General features: G+C 39.0%; 1 protein-coding gene across 20 annotated transcripts in view; it reads left to right on the top strand.

The window, feature by feature from the left end:
* Positions 1–12747, top strand: part of DMD (dystrophin) — a 2312475-nt gene that overhangs the window by 1611205 nt on the left and 688523 nt on the right. The window lies entirely within an intron of this gene.

Here is a 12747-nt window from a genome sequence, read left to right as displayed (position 1 = left end):
GGGATAGCATTGAATCTATAAATTACTTTGGGCAATATGGTCATTTTCACAATATTGATTCTTCCTAACCATGAGCATGGAGTGTTTTTCTATCTGTTTGTGTCCTCTCTTATTTCCTTGATCAGTGGTTTGTAGTCCTCCTTGAAAAATTCTTTTATATCGTTTGTTAGTTGTATTCCTAGGTATTTTATTCTCTTTGTAGCAATTGTAAATGGGAGTTTGCTAATGATTTGGCTCTCTGTTGTTGGTGTATAGGAGTGCTTGTGATTTCTGCACATTGACTTTGTATCCCGAGTTTTGCCGAAGTTGCTTATCAGCTTAAGGAAGTTTTGGGCTGAGATAGCGGCGTCTTCTAAACATACCATCATGTCATCTGCAAATGGGGACAATTTGACTTCATCTTTTTCTAATTGAATGCCCTTTATTTATTTTCCTTGCCTAATTACTCTGGCTAGAACTTCCAGTACCATATTGAATAGGAGTGGTGAGAGAAGACACCCTTGTCTAGTGCCAGATTTCAAAGGGAATGCTTCTAATTTTTGTCCATTCATTATGATATTGGCTGTGGGTTTATCATAAATAGCCTTTATTATCTTGAGATATGTTCCATTGATACCTAGTTTATTGAAAGTTTTTAGCATAAAGGGCTGCTGAAGTTTGTCGAAGGCCTTCTCTGCATCTATTGAGATAATCATGTGGTTTTTGTCTTTTGTTCTGTTTATGTGGTGGATTACATTTGTAGATTTGCATATGTTGAACCAGCATTGCATCCCCAGGATGAAGCCTACTTGATTGTGGTGGATAAGCTTTTTGATGCGCTGTTGGATTTGGTTTGCCAGTATTTCATTGAAGATTTTGCATCAATATTCATCATGGATATTGGCCTGTAGTTTTCTTTTCTGTTGTGTCACTGCCAGATTTTGGTATCGGGATGATGTTGGTCTCATAGAGTTAGGGAGGATCCCCTCTTTTTGTATTGTTTGGAATAGTTTCAACAGAAATGGTTCCAGCTCCTCTTTGTATATCTGGTAGAATTTGGCTATGAACCCGTCTGGACCTGTACTTTTTTGGTTGGTAGGGTATTAATTGCTGCCTCAACTTCAGACCTTGTTATTGGTCTATTCAGCATTCCAACTTCTTCTTAGCTTGGTCTTGACGGTGTGCAAGTGACCAGGAATTTATCCATTTCTTCCAGATTTCCTGGTTTATGTGCATAGAGCTGTTTGTAGTAATCTCTGATGGTAGTTTGTTTTTATGAGGAATCGGTGGTGATCTCCCCTTTATCATTTTTTATTGCATCTATTCTATTCTTGTCTATTTTCTTTTTTATTAATCTAACTAGTGGTCTATTTTGTTGATCTTTTCAAAAAAACAGCTTCTGGATTATTGATTTTTTTTGAAGTTTTTTGTGTGTCTCTATCCCCTTCAGTTCTGCTCTGATCTTAGTTATTTCTTGTCTTCTGCTTGCTTTTCAGTTTTTTTTTATCTTGCTCCTCTAGCTCTTTCAATTTTGATCATAGGATGTCAATTTTAGATCTTTCCTTGTTTTGTCTGGCATGTGCTGCATCCTGTGCTGGACAAGGGTTCAAAAACCTAAGAGGGAACAGTGGGAGATGAAGAAAAACACAGAGACAGACATAGAGAAAAGTGGGGGCCAAGCAGTCCAGGAAACTGAAAGTATCAGTTTCTCCAGCCCCTTCCTGCCTCAGAGTACTTTATTTTATATATTCAGAAAGCACATAGTAGAGGGAGGATACACTTACCCAGAACAGCCTGTGATTATAATTCTCATACTTCAGTTAACATACCTCAGCTAACAACTATCTTGCAGCAACGTCAGTGAAAGCTGGTTATCTTTGGCTAGGTCTGACTGCTCTTCTCCAAGATATACACATTACCCTGTTATGGTTTTGCTTCTCTGGAGTTTACCCAAAGGTCAGAGCAGCCTTGCTGCTGACCCCCCTAGAAGGAGCAGGATACTCTGGCTCTCTACAGTTTCTCAAGTGGGCATTTGTTGCTATAAATTTCCCTCTAGACACTGCTTTAAATATGTGCCATAGATTCTGGTAAGTTGTGTCTTTGTTCCTATTGGTTTCATAGAACATTTTTATTTCTGCCTTCATTTCATTGTTTATCCATTCATCATTCAGTAGCAAGTTGTTCAGTTTCCACGTGATTGTGCAGTTATGAGTGCTTTTCTTATTCCTGAATTCTTTTTTTTTTTTTTTTTTGGGGGGGGGACGGAGTTTCGCTCTTGTTACCCAGGCTGGAGTGCAATGGCGCGATCTTGGCTCACTGCAACCTCCACCTCCTGGATTCAGGCAATTCTCCTGCCTCAGCGTCTTGAGTAGCTGGGATTACAGGCACGCGCCACCATGCCCAGCTAATTTTTTTTTGTATTTTTAGTAGAGACAGGGTTTCACCGTGTTGACCAGGATGGTCTCGATCTCTTGACCTCGTGATCCACCTGCCTCGGCCTCCCAAAGACTTGAGCCACCGCGCCCGGCCCTTATTCCTGAATTCTAATTTGACTGTGCTGTGGTCTGAGAGACTGTTTGTTATGATTTTCATTGTTTTGCATTTGCTGAGGAGTGATTCACATCCAATTATGTGATCAATTTTAGAGTAAGTGTGATGTGGTGCTAAGAAGAATGTATATTCTGTGGATTTGGGGTGTAGAATTCTGTAGATGTCTGTTAGGTTCACTTAGTCCAGATCTGCATTCATGTCCCAGATATCCTTGTTGACTTTCTGTCTCATTGATCTGTCCAATATTGTCAGTGGAGTGTTAAAGTCTCCCACTCTTACTGTGCAGGAGTCTAAGTCTCTTTGTAGGTCATTGAGAACTTGCTTTATGTATCTAGGTGCTCCTGTATTGGGTGCATATATATTTAGAATAGTTAGCTCTTCTTGTTGCGTTGATCCTGTTACCATTATGTAATGTCCTTCTTTGTCTCTTTTGATCTTTGTTGATTTAAAGTCCATTTTATCAGAGACTAGGATTGCTACCCCCCACCCTTTTTTTTTTTCTCTCCATTTGCTTGGTAAATCTTCTTCCATCCCTTTGTTTTGAGTCTATGCAAGTCTTTGCATGTGAGATGGGTCTCCTGAATACAGAACACTGATGGGTCTTAACATTTTATCCAGTTTCCCATTCTGTGTCTTTTGATGGGGCATTTAGGCCATTTTTGTTCAATGTTAATATTGTAATATTTGAATTTGATCCTGCCATTGTGTTACTGGCTGGTTGTTTTGCCCATTAGATGACACAGTTTCTCCATTTAGTTGTTGTTCTTTACCATTTAGTACATTTTTGCAGTGGCTGATAATGGTTGTTCCTTTCCCTGTTTAGTACTTCCTTCAGTAGCTCTTGTAAGGTAGGTCTTGTAACAGCAAAATCTACCAGCAATTGCTTGTCCATAAAGAATTTTATTTCTCCTTCACTTGTGAAGCTTAGTTTGGCTGGATACGAAATTCTGGGTTGGAAGTTCTTTTCTTTAAGGATGTTGAATATCGGCCCCCACTCCCTTCTATCTTGTAGGGTTACTGCTGAGAGATCCGCTTTGAGTCTGATGGTCTTTCCTTTGTGGGTGACTCGACCTTTGTCTCTGGCTACCCTTAGGATTTCTTCTTTTATTTCAACCCTGGTGAATCTAACGATTATGTACCTTGGGGTTGCTCTTCTTGAGGAATATCTTTGCGGTGTTCTCTGTATTTCCTGGATTGGATTGTTGGCCTGCCTTGTTAGGTTGGGGAAGTTCTCCTGGATAATATCCTAAAGAGTGTTTTCCAACTTGGATTCATTCTCCCCATCACATTCAGGTATGTTGATCAAGCATAGATTAGGTCTTTTCATATAATCCCATAGTTCTTGGCAACTGTTTGTTTCTTTTCACTCTTTTTTTCTCTAATCTTGCCTTCTCATTTTATTTCATTGATCTGATCTTCTGTCTCTGATATCCTTTCTTCTGCTTGATTGATTCGGCTGTTGAAACTTGTGTATGCCTCACAAAATTCTTGTGCTGTGTTTTTCAGCTCCATCAAGTCATTTATTTTCTCTAAGCTGGCTATTCTTGTTAGCATTTCATCTAACCTTTTTTCAACGTTCTTAGTTTCTTACATTGGGTTAAAACATGGTCTTTTGACTCAGAGAGGTTTGTTATTACCCACCTTCTGAAGCCTGCTTCTGTCAATTTGACAAACTCATTTTCTCCCTTGTTTTGTTCCCTTGATGGTGAGGAGTTGTGATCCCTGGGAGGGGAAGAGATGTCCTGTTTTCATCCTTTCTGTGCTGTTTTATTCCCATCTTCATGGATTTATCTTCCTTTGATATTTGATGTTGATAATTTCGGGAGATATCTCTGGATGGATGTCCTTTCTGTTGAGGTTGGAGCTATATCTTTTTTGGCCTGTAGAGGTGCCTCAGATTCAGTCAGGTTGCTGGGTGGTGGTCCTCCTCTGGAGTTTGTTTGCAGGTGAGACTAGCCCTGCCTTCCCAATGGCGTCTCTCCTTCCCTGAGTTCCATCTTCTGGGTTGTGGTCAAACTGGTGTATTTGCTGCCAAGCTCTCTAGCACGTGGGCTTCAGTTTGAGCATTGTGGGGGTGGGGCCTGCCAGGCCTTATGGCCTGTTTTCTTGCTTTCAACTCTGTCTCTTTCTGTGGGATGGATTGTTCCATTACACTGGTGCTGGTCCAAACTTCCACCCAGGTCTGTGCTGACAACTTGCCGCACAAGGCAGAAGCTGTTGCTCAGATTTGCATCAACAACCCACAGCACCCCTCAGTGTGGTGGGGCTCTTGTGGACCATGGGTTGCAGGAGGGATGAGGTAAGCACAGGATCTAAATCAGAGCACCAAGTGGGTGAAGTCCCCAACCTCCTGAGCCAGCTGCACATTCCAGGTCATGACGTGCCCTGCCCTGTCTCAGTTTGCCCTTCCAGGGCAGCTCTCATCTTGCTTTGGCTCCTTTCCTGGGCAATTTTCAGAGTACTACCAGTCCCACCGAAACGAACCCAGCACCTCGTTTGGAATCGTGATGTCCTCTAGCCCTCTGTGTGTCATTCACTGGGAGCTGCATTCTAGTGTTTTCTCCTCTTGGCCATCTTGGCACACCTCCTTTTGACATCTAAATCTTACATTAAATTTCTGTGGGTGGAATTGGGCCTTAAACAGTAGTACCTTTGAAGCTTAATACTAAACTCAGAGCTATGGAAGTGACTTCAATATGAAGAAATGTGTAGTTTCTTTTCTTTATTCTTTCTTTTATTTTTGACTCCTAGAATAGAAGGCAATCAGGACAGAAAAAGACATAGAGATGATAGACTTGATTCTCCTACAGTATTACTATTGAGCTTTATTTATTTTCCCACCTCTGTAACTGTCAATTCAAGGTCAAAAAGCTAGTACAGCAGCAGAATTACAAAAAGTAGATCTGGAAAATCTATAGGGTACCATATTCCAGCACCCTGCTACAAGTTAAAATCAATTAAATAAATATATTTAAACAGCACTTCATTCAATCTTTTCTTAAGAGCACCACAACTCCCTTGGAAAATTGTTTTTTGTGTTCAGACCCAATTATCTGAAAGTATTCTCTAGTGATTTCTTTGTTCAGTTGCTGTGGTAAATAAGTGGACTCAATTGCCTACAGCATGAAATCATAGAAACGAATATGGGCTGGAACTTCATCCAATCAGCCATAAAACCAGACATACAGTTCATCACCTCTTCTGAAAAGCATCCCCTTCTGCCATCAAAAGGGTAGACTTTCCTCCAATATATGTTCATACTTGCTTTTGCCTCTCATCTGCAATTTGAACCAGTCTGTTGCTCTTGCCCTTTTAGGATTCACATACTCAGCTTCTTATTAGGAGTTCACTTGAAGAAAGGGTTATATGCTTTAAAAATACTAAAAGTCACTGGGCTAGATGATAATGAAATTTCTGGAAAATAAAAGGGAATTAACAGAAGTGTTACCACTCATTACAATGTATATTGTTGACCTTTCCTCTAGTCAGTTTCCCACTTAAGCATGCTTCTTGGCTGTAATTTATTTTTCTCATCTGGATAAATCTGAAACATTATTGTAAAAACCAGTGTGAGCAAAGCTGCAGATGCAAGTGGATTCAAATGAATGAGTGGGTAGACCTGTATGGTCATAAATAATGAGGTTAGCAGTAAGCCATACCAAGGGATGCAAATTCAAGGAATAAGTTGGAGGTAGCAGAATAACTAGACAAATGATAAGTTTGGTCAGACTGTCACATGAATATCAACTAAAACAAGTTATGACTATAGTTAGTGAACTCTAGCTTGAAGAAAAAATATTGAAATCCATCTGATCAAAAAATCATAAAATTGTTTACATGTGTATATTATCTAAAATAGCCCTTAAGAATGAAGATTATAAATTCCTGCAATAAGGAAACTGAATAAGAGGAGATTCCAGACAGAATCTTTTTTCTTCCTAGTCCAATTTTCTTCTAATTACAGTAGCAAGAATAACAATTTATTCACCAAATCATAATACATTACAATTAGGGGATGCCATCTGAATCTTGGAAGACATGACTTGAGGCAAATAAATCCATATTTATAAAGTAAATTATTGGTTTATATAATTTACTGTTTCAGCAGGAGGTGTAGGTTAGTAATGTAAATCACTTCAAGAAGGTTTTGGTTGAAGTTTTGCAAATTTTTTCTGTAAAAAGCCAAATAGTAAATATTTGGGGTTTTAAAAGCCAGAAGATCTCTGTGGAAGTTGCTCAACTCTGCTAATGAAGTGCAAAAGCAGCCATAGACAGTTTGCAAATGAATAAACATGACTGTGTTCCAATAAAAGTTTATTTACAAGAACAGGCAGTGGGTTGGATTTGGCCCACAAGCTGTAGTCACTGGCCCCTGTTTTAGATAAATACTAGCTGATAGATTCACTGTAGCTAATAAAGAAAATATAGATTGTTTGATGTATGCCTCTAATCTTCTTAAGGCTTCCTCCAGGGGAAAAATACTTATCAACACTGTTATTAATACTCAGAACAAAGAATACCATTTACTTAGCATTGAATGGACTTTTGTAAAGCCACTCATGGAAAGAATAAAGAGATATAAAGTACTTAGTACAATTCTTAAGAGTTTCCACTATCATTTGAAAAAAAGGTAAGTAGTAATTATATAAAAGGACTTGAGCCTATAACATTTGTTCTCACTTTGGACAATGATTTTGTATCTCAGCAGCAAAAAAATACAAAGAAAGGGATAACTAGATCTTAGATTTTCTAAATTCTTATAAGTCCCATATATTTAGATATTGAAGTACTCTTAAATATACATAAGTAGAGGTAATCATTTCTGCATATGGGAAATCTTATTACTGCTCTTAGTTGCAGAAATTAAAATAATATACATCACATCTGAGCTTTCTTTGAAACTTGAAATGGCACACTGGTACAAAGGTATAATGGTCTCCCAAAGTAGTGTCATAGATTAGAAGAAAAGAGCTATGATAATTCCACTTCAATTGACTGTCATTCAAATAATGAATTAGCTAGAAAGAGTTAAATTATATAGTTAGAGGCAGTAGGAGATTTCATCATCAGAGGGATAAGTCATTTTCCAGTACAGTATTTGACTTAGTGGTGAAGTTTCTTTTGTAACTGTAGGTTACTCATTTGTATCCTTAATTTATCACTACACTAATTTGACAAATAATTAAGGATTACTATGTGCCCTAATGTGTCTTAGGTGCTAGGGATGCAATATGGATCAAGATAAGCATGATTCCTAGACTCCTAGAAAGTAAGAAAATTAAATAACTATATGTGACAAATACTGGGATGTAGAATACTAGAGAAGAATCAGGAGGAATCACCTAACACAGTCTGGAGTATTTCAGCAGAGAGATGTCAGAGGAAATATTCTGAATAAAAAGTAAATTTGAAGATGAGACTTGAAGGATAAGTAAGTATATCTAGGCAAACAAGTTGGGGAGAGTGTTACAGGTAAGTAACAGTTGGAGGCAAAATGAAGCCTAGTACTTTCCAAAAATATCAGTATGACTGAAGCATTGAGTTGAGGTTGGGAATGGGTGAAGAGTGATATGTGAGGGAGGACATTCTAGATGACACTGGAAATGCAGGCATGTTCTTCAATTGCATTTTAAAGTGTGTTAGAGAAGTCAAACGCATTTTATTTGAAGGGTAATTGAAAGCTACTGAAGCATTTTAGAGACACCAGTGGCATGAGCATATTTCAGTTTTAGAGGATTACTGTGGCTGAAGAATAGATAATTGATTGGATAAGAGCAACATTGGAAGCTATTCCAGTAGTTCAAGTGATAGATAATAATGACCTAAACTAGAGAAGTGATAAAGGGAATGGAGAAAAAGTAGACAGATTCAAGTGTTAATTGGCATATAGAAACAACAGGCCCTGGTAACTGATTGGACATAAAAGGGAGAGATACAGAGAACTCAAATAGAATACCCAGGCATTTGGCTTGATAAAGTGGGTAAACCATGGTAGAAATTACTAAACTATGGACTCCTTTAGGGTTCAGGGGGACCATGAGTTCAATTTTAGACATATTAGTTTTTCCAGGCTTCTGAGGTAACTGAACATATGAGTCAGTAGAGAAGTTGAGGCTAAAAACATGGATGCCACAGTTACCAGCATATACAATAAAACAAAGCTAAAGTATTGAGGGCAAGATCACCTAAACATCTAGGCTGGAGAAGGCAGCAGGTAAAAAGTAAAAGAAAAATTTGAGAGAATGTTTACTTCTAGGGAGATGGAGGAGATCATGCTGTGGGGAACACAAGGGTAGGATCAAGATGTTAGCCATATTCTGTTTCTTGATTAGGTTTAGAGTGTTGCCTTATAATGCTTCCTTACACTTTATGTATGTGTTCTATGTAATCATCTATGGATAAGACAGATTTCACTGTAAAAGAAAATAAAAGACTTATAAAATATTATCATCACAATTGTAACAGATGCCTCTGGTGCCGGGAGTCACATGCGATTTTCCCACCTCGGGTTGCAGCTGCAGCTGCAGTGGACAGCGCCGTGTGAGTTCAGACTTGCCTTTAGCTGACAGCATCCCATGTCAATGGAATGGCTCCCATTTTTCTACTTTCTATCTAAGGGACCTCTCTGACATACTAGAAGTCCACAAATTTTGTGAGCTTACTCAGCCTTGAAGTTGTAGTGACTAAGCAACCCTCAACCAATGGAGATGGGAGTCCATGGATAAATTTTTTAACCACTATTCCTTCTGCAGGCAGGGGGAATTCTCTGTGATTCTAAGGGACATGCAAAAGTTCTGGCAAAATACAGTCCACATTGTCTATAGGGAAGACCTTGATGATAATACATTTGATTGGCGTTTCCTCCTCCTCTGTTTCACTCTTTGGGTTTTTCATTCTTACTTCCCAGGGATCAGCTCCCAAATAAACTAGCTGTACCTAAGTCCTCATTCAGGCCCTGTTTTCAGGGGAACTAAGGACAACAATAAGAAAAATGGAACTGAAAGAGAAGACTTTAAGGCATGAAAAAATATCCTCTGTATTCCAGACTGCCTATTTAACTGCCTATTTAACGGTTCCACATAGATGTCTCACAAATAATCTCATGATCATTTACTGTCATGAAATACATGATGTTCCCTTGATATAGTCCTTTCTTTAGGTTTTTTAGCACCGCTTAGCTTTCCAGTAACAAAACCTTGGGGGTCATTCTTAAAATCTTCCTGCCTCACTCCTACTGGACATCCACCACTAAGTTCAGTTGATTTTTTGCTCCTAAATATTTATTGGTTCAGCTTTCTTCTTTAGATTTATACTACACACCCCTCCACAATCTCTCATCATCCATAATGGACACTTATAGTAGTCTTATATTAGGATGATCATAGTCCTGATTTGCCCAGAGAAGACATGGTTTATATCATTGCCATAGTGTGATGAATAGTCCCACCTTTCACTTGTAACACTCTCCCAATTACTGCAACAAATAATACGGTCATCTGAACCTAATTTCTTCTCATTCTTTCCTTCTCTCCCATGCATCATAGCTGTGTGAAAATTCAAAATATAAATTTTATGATAGGCAGAACTCTGCTAAAATGCTCCAGTATGTTACCATTGATCTCAAAATAAAAATTTCAAAATATGATAGTGTGACCCTTTCCATTTTATCACCCTTACACCAGACACCATGAACTACTTTCTCTCTTATCTCCACATTGACATCCCTCCTAGTTTTGTTTTGTTAGTTGAAACTGCCTATTTTCTCTTTTTAAAGCCGTAGCATATACTAGTCCCTCTGATTAAGACACTCTCCTTTTGATTCTTTGACCTCATACCTACTCGCTTTTCAGGTCTCAGCTCAAATATTAGCAAAGATGCTCCTGACCACCCAAAGTAGGTTAGTGTAAATGGCACTATTTATACCCCTCTTCCAGCACACATACCAAATCTTATGTTTATTTGTGAAACAATTTAAATTTATGTTGGTACCCCTTACTCAATTGTGAGCTTCTTGAGGACATACTCTGACTCCTCCTCACCTAGCATTATTGAAGTATAACTGAGAACTAAAAACTATATATACATATATACATATATATATATATATATATATATATATATATTTCAAGGTATACAACATGATGATTTTATAGGAATATATTGTGGGATGATTACCACAATCAAATTAATTAATATGTCTATCACAATCAATAGTTACCATTGTGTTTGTGGGAGGGGAAGTGAGGATACTTAAGATCCAGTCTTGTATCAAATTTTAAGTAAACAGTAAAGTATTATTAACTATAGTCACCATGATGTACATTAGATCCCCAGACCTTATTCATCTTATAACTGAAAGTTTGTGTCCTTTGACAAATGATATGGTTTGGCCATGTCCCCACCCAAATCTCACCTTTAATTGTAATCCCCGTAATTCCCACATGTTGTGGGACGGACCTGGGGGGGGGGTAATTGAATCGTGGGTTTGGTTTCTCCCATGCTGTTCTCATGATAGTGAGTTCTCATGAGATCTGATAGTTTTATAAGCTTCTGGCATTTCCCCTGCTGGCACTCATTCTCTCTCTCCTGTCACCCTGTGAAGAGGTGCCTTCTACCATTATTGTAAGTTTCCTGAGGCCTCCCCAGCCATGCAGAACTATGAGTCTGTTAAACCTCTTTTCTTTATAAATTACCCAGTCTCAGGTATTTCTTCATAGCAGCATGAGAACAGACTAATATAGTAAATTGGTACTACAGAGAGTAGGGTATTGCTATAAATATACCTGAAAATTTGGAAGTAACTTTGGAACTGGGTAACAGGCAGAGAGGTTGGAACAGTGTGGAGGGCTAGAAAATGATAGTAAAATATGGGAAAGTGTGAAACTTCCTAGATACTTGTTGAATGGTTTTGACCAAAATGCTGATGGTGATGTAGACAATGAAGTCTAGGCTGAGGTGATATCACATGGAGATTAGGAACATCATGGGAACTGGAGCAAAATTCACTATTGCTATGCTTTACCAAAGAGACTGGCAGTATTTCCCCCTGGCCTAGAGATCTGTGGAAATTTTAACTTGAGAGAGTGTCTGAAATTGGAATTTATGCTTAAAAGAGAAGCAGAGTGTAAAAGTTTGGAAAATCTGCAGCTTAACAATATGATAGAAAAGAAAATTCCATTTTCTGAGAAATTCAAGTGGGCTGCAGAAATTTGCATAAGTAACAGGGAGCCAAATGTTAATTGCCAAGACAATGGGAAAGATGTCTCTAGGGCAGGTCAGAGGTCTTCATGGCAGAAGCATGGAGGCCTAAAAGGAAAACATAATTTCATAGGCCAGGCCCAGGAAACCTGCTTTGTGCAGTCTCAGAACTTGGTGCTCTGTATCTCAGCTGTGGCTAAAAGGAGCCAAAGTACAGCTCAGGCCTTGCTTCAGAGGGTACAGGCACTTACTTGTGGTGTTGGGCCTGCTGGTGCACATAAGTCAGGAACTGAGGTTTGCAACCTCTGCCTAGTATTCAGAGAATGTATAGAAATGCCTGGATGTCCAGGCAGAAGTTTGCTGCAGGGGCAGGGCCCTCATGGAGAACCTCTGCTAGGGCAGTGCAGAAGGAAAATATGGGGTTGGAGCCCCACATGGAGTCCCCACTGGAACACTGTATAGTGGAGCTGCGAGAAGAGGACCACTGTCCTCAAAACCACAGAATGGTCAGAAAAGCTGACAGTTTGCACTGTGCATCTAGAAAAACTGCAGTTACTCAATGCCAGCAATGAAAACAGCTGGGAGGTGGCTATACCCTGGAAAGCCACAAAGGCAGAGCTGCCCAAGGCCATGGGTGTTCACCTCTTACATCAGCATGACTTGGATGTGAGACATGTAGTCAAAGGAGATCATTTTGTCAGTTTAAAGTTCAATGATTGCCCCATTGGATTTCAGACTTGCATGGTGCCTGTAACCGCTATGTTTTGGCTGATGTCTCCCAATTGGAATAGGTGTATTTATCCAATGCCTGTATACCCATTATATCCTGGAAGTAACTAACTTGCTTTTGATTTTCAGGCTCATAGGCAGATAGGACTGGCTTTGTCTTAGATGAAACTTTGGACTTGGACTTTTCGGTTAATGCTGGAATGATTCAAGACTGTGGGCAAACTGTTGGGGAGATATTATTGTGTTTTGAAATGTGAGGAATGTGATTTGGCAGGGGCCAGGAGTGGAATG

Source organism: Callithrix jacchus, chromosome X, assembly GCF_049354715.1.
Source record: "Callithrix jacchus isolate 240 chromosome X, calJac240_pri, whole genome shotgun sequence".
Lineage (NCBI taxonomy): Eukaryota > Metazoa > Chordata > Mammalia > Primates > Cebidae > Callithrix > Callithrix jacchus.
The sequence above is the reverse complement of the archived record's forward strand: the minus strand, read 5'-3'. Positions and strand labels throughout refer to the sequence as shown.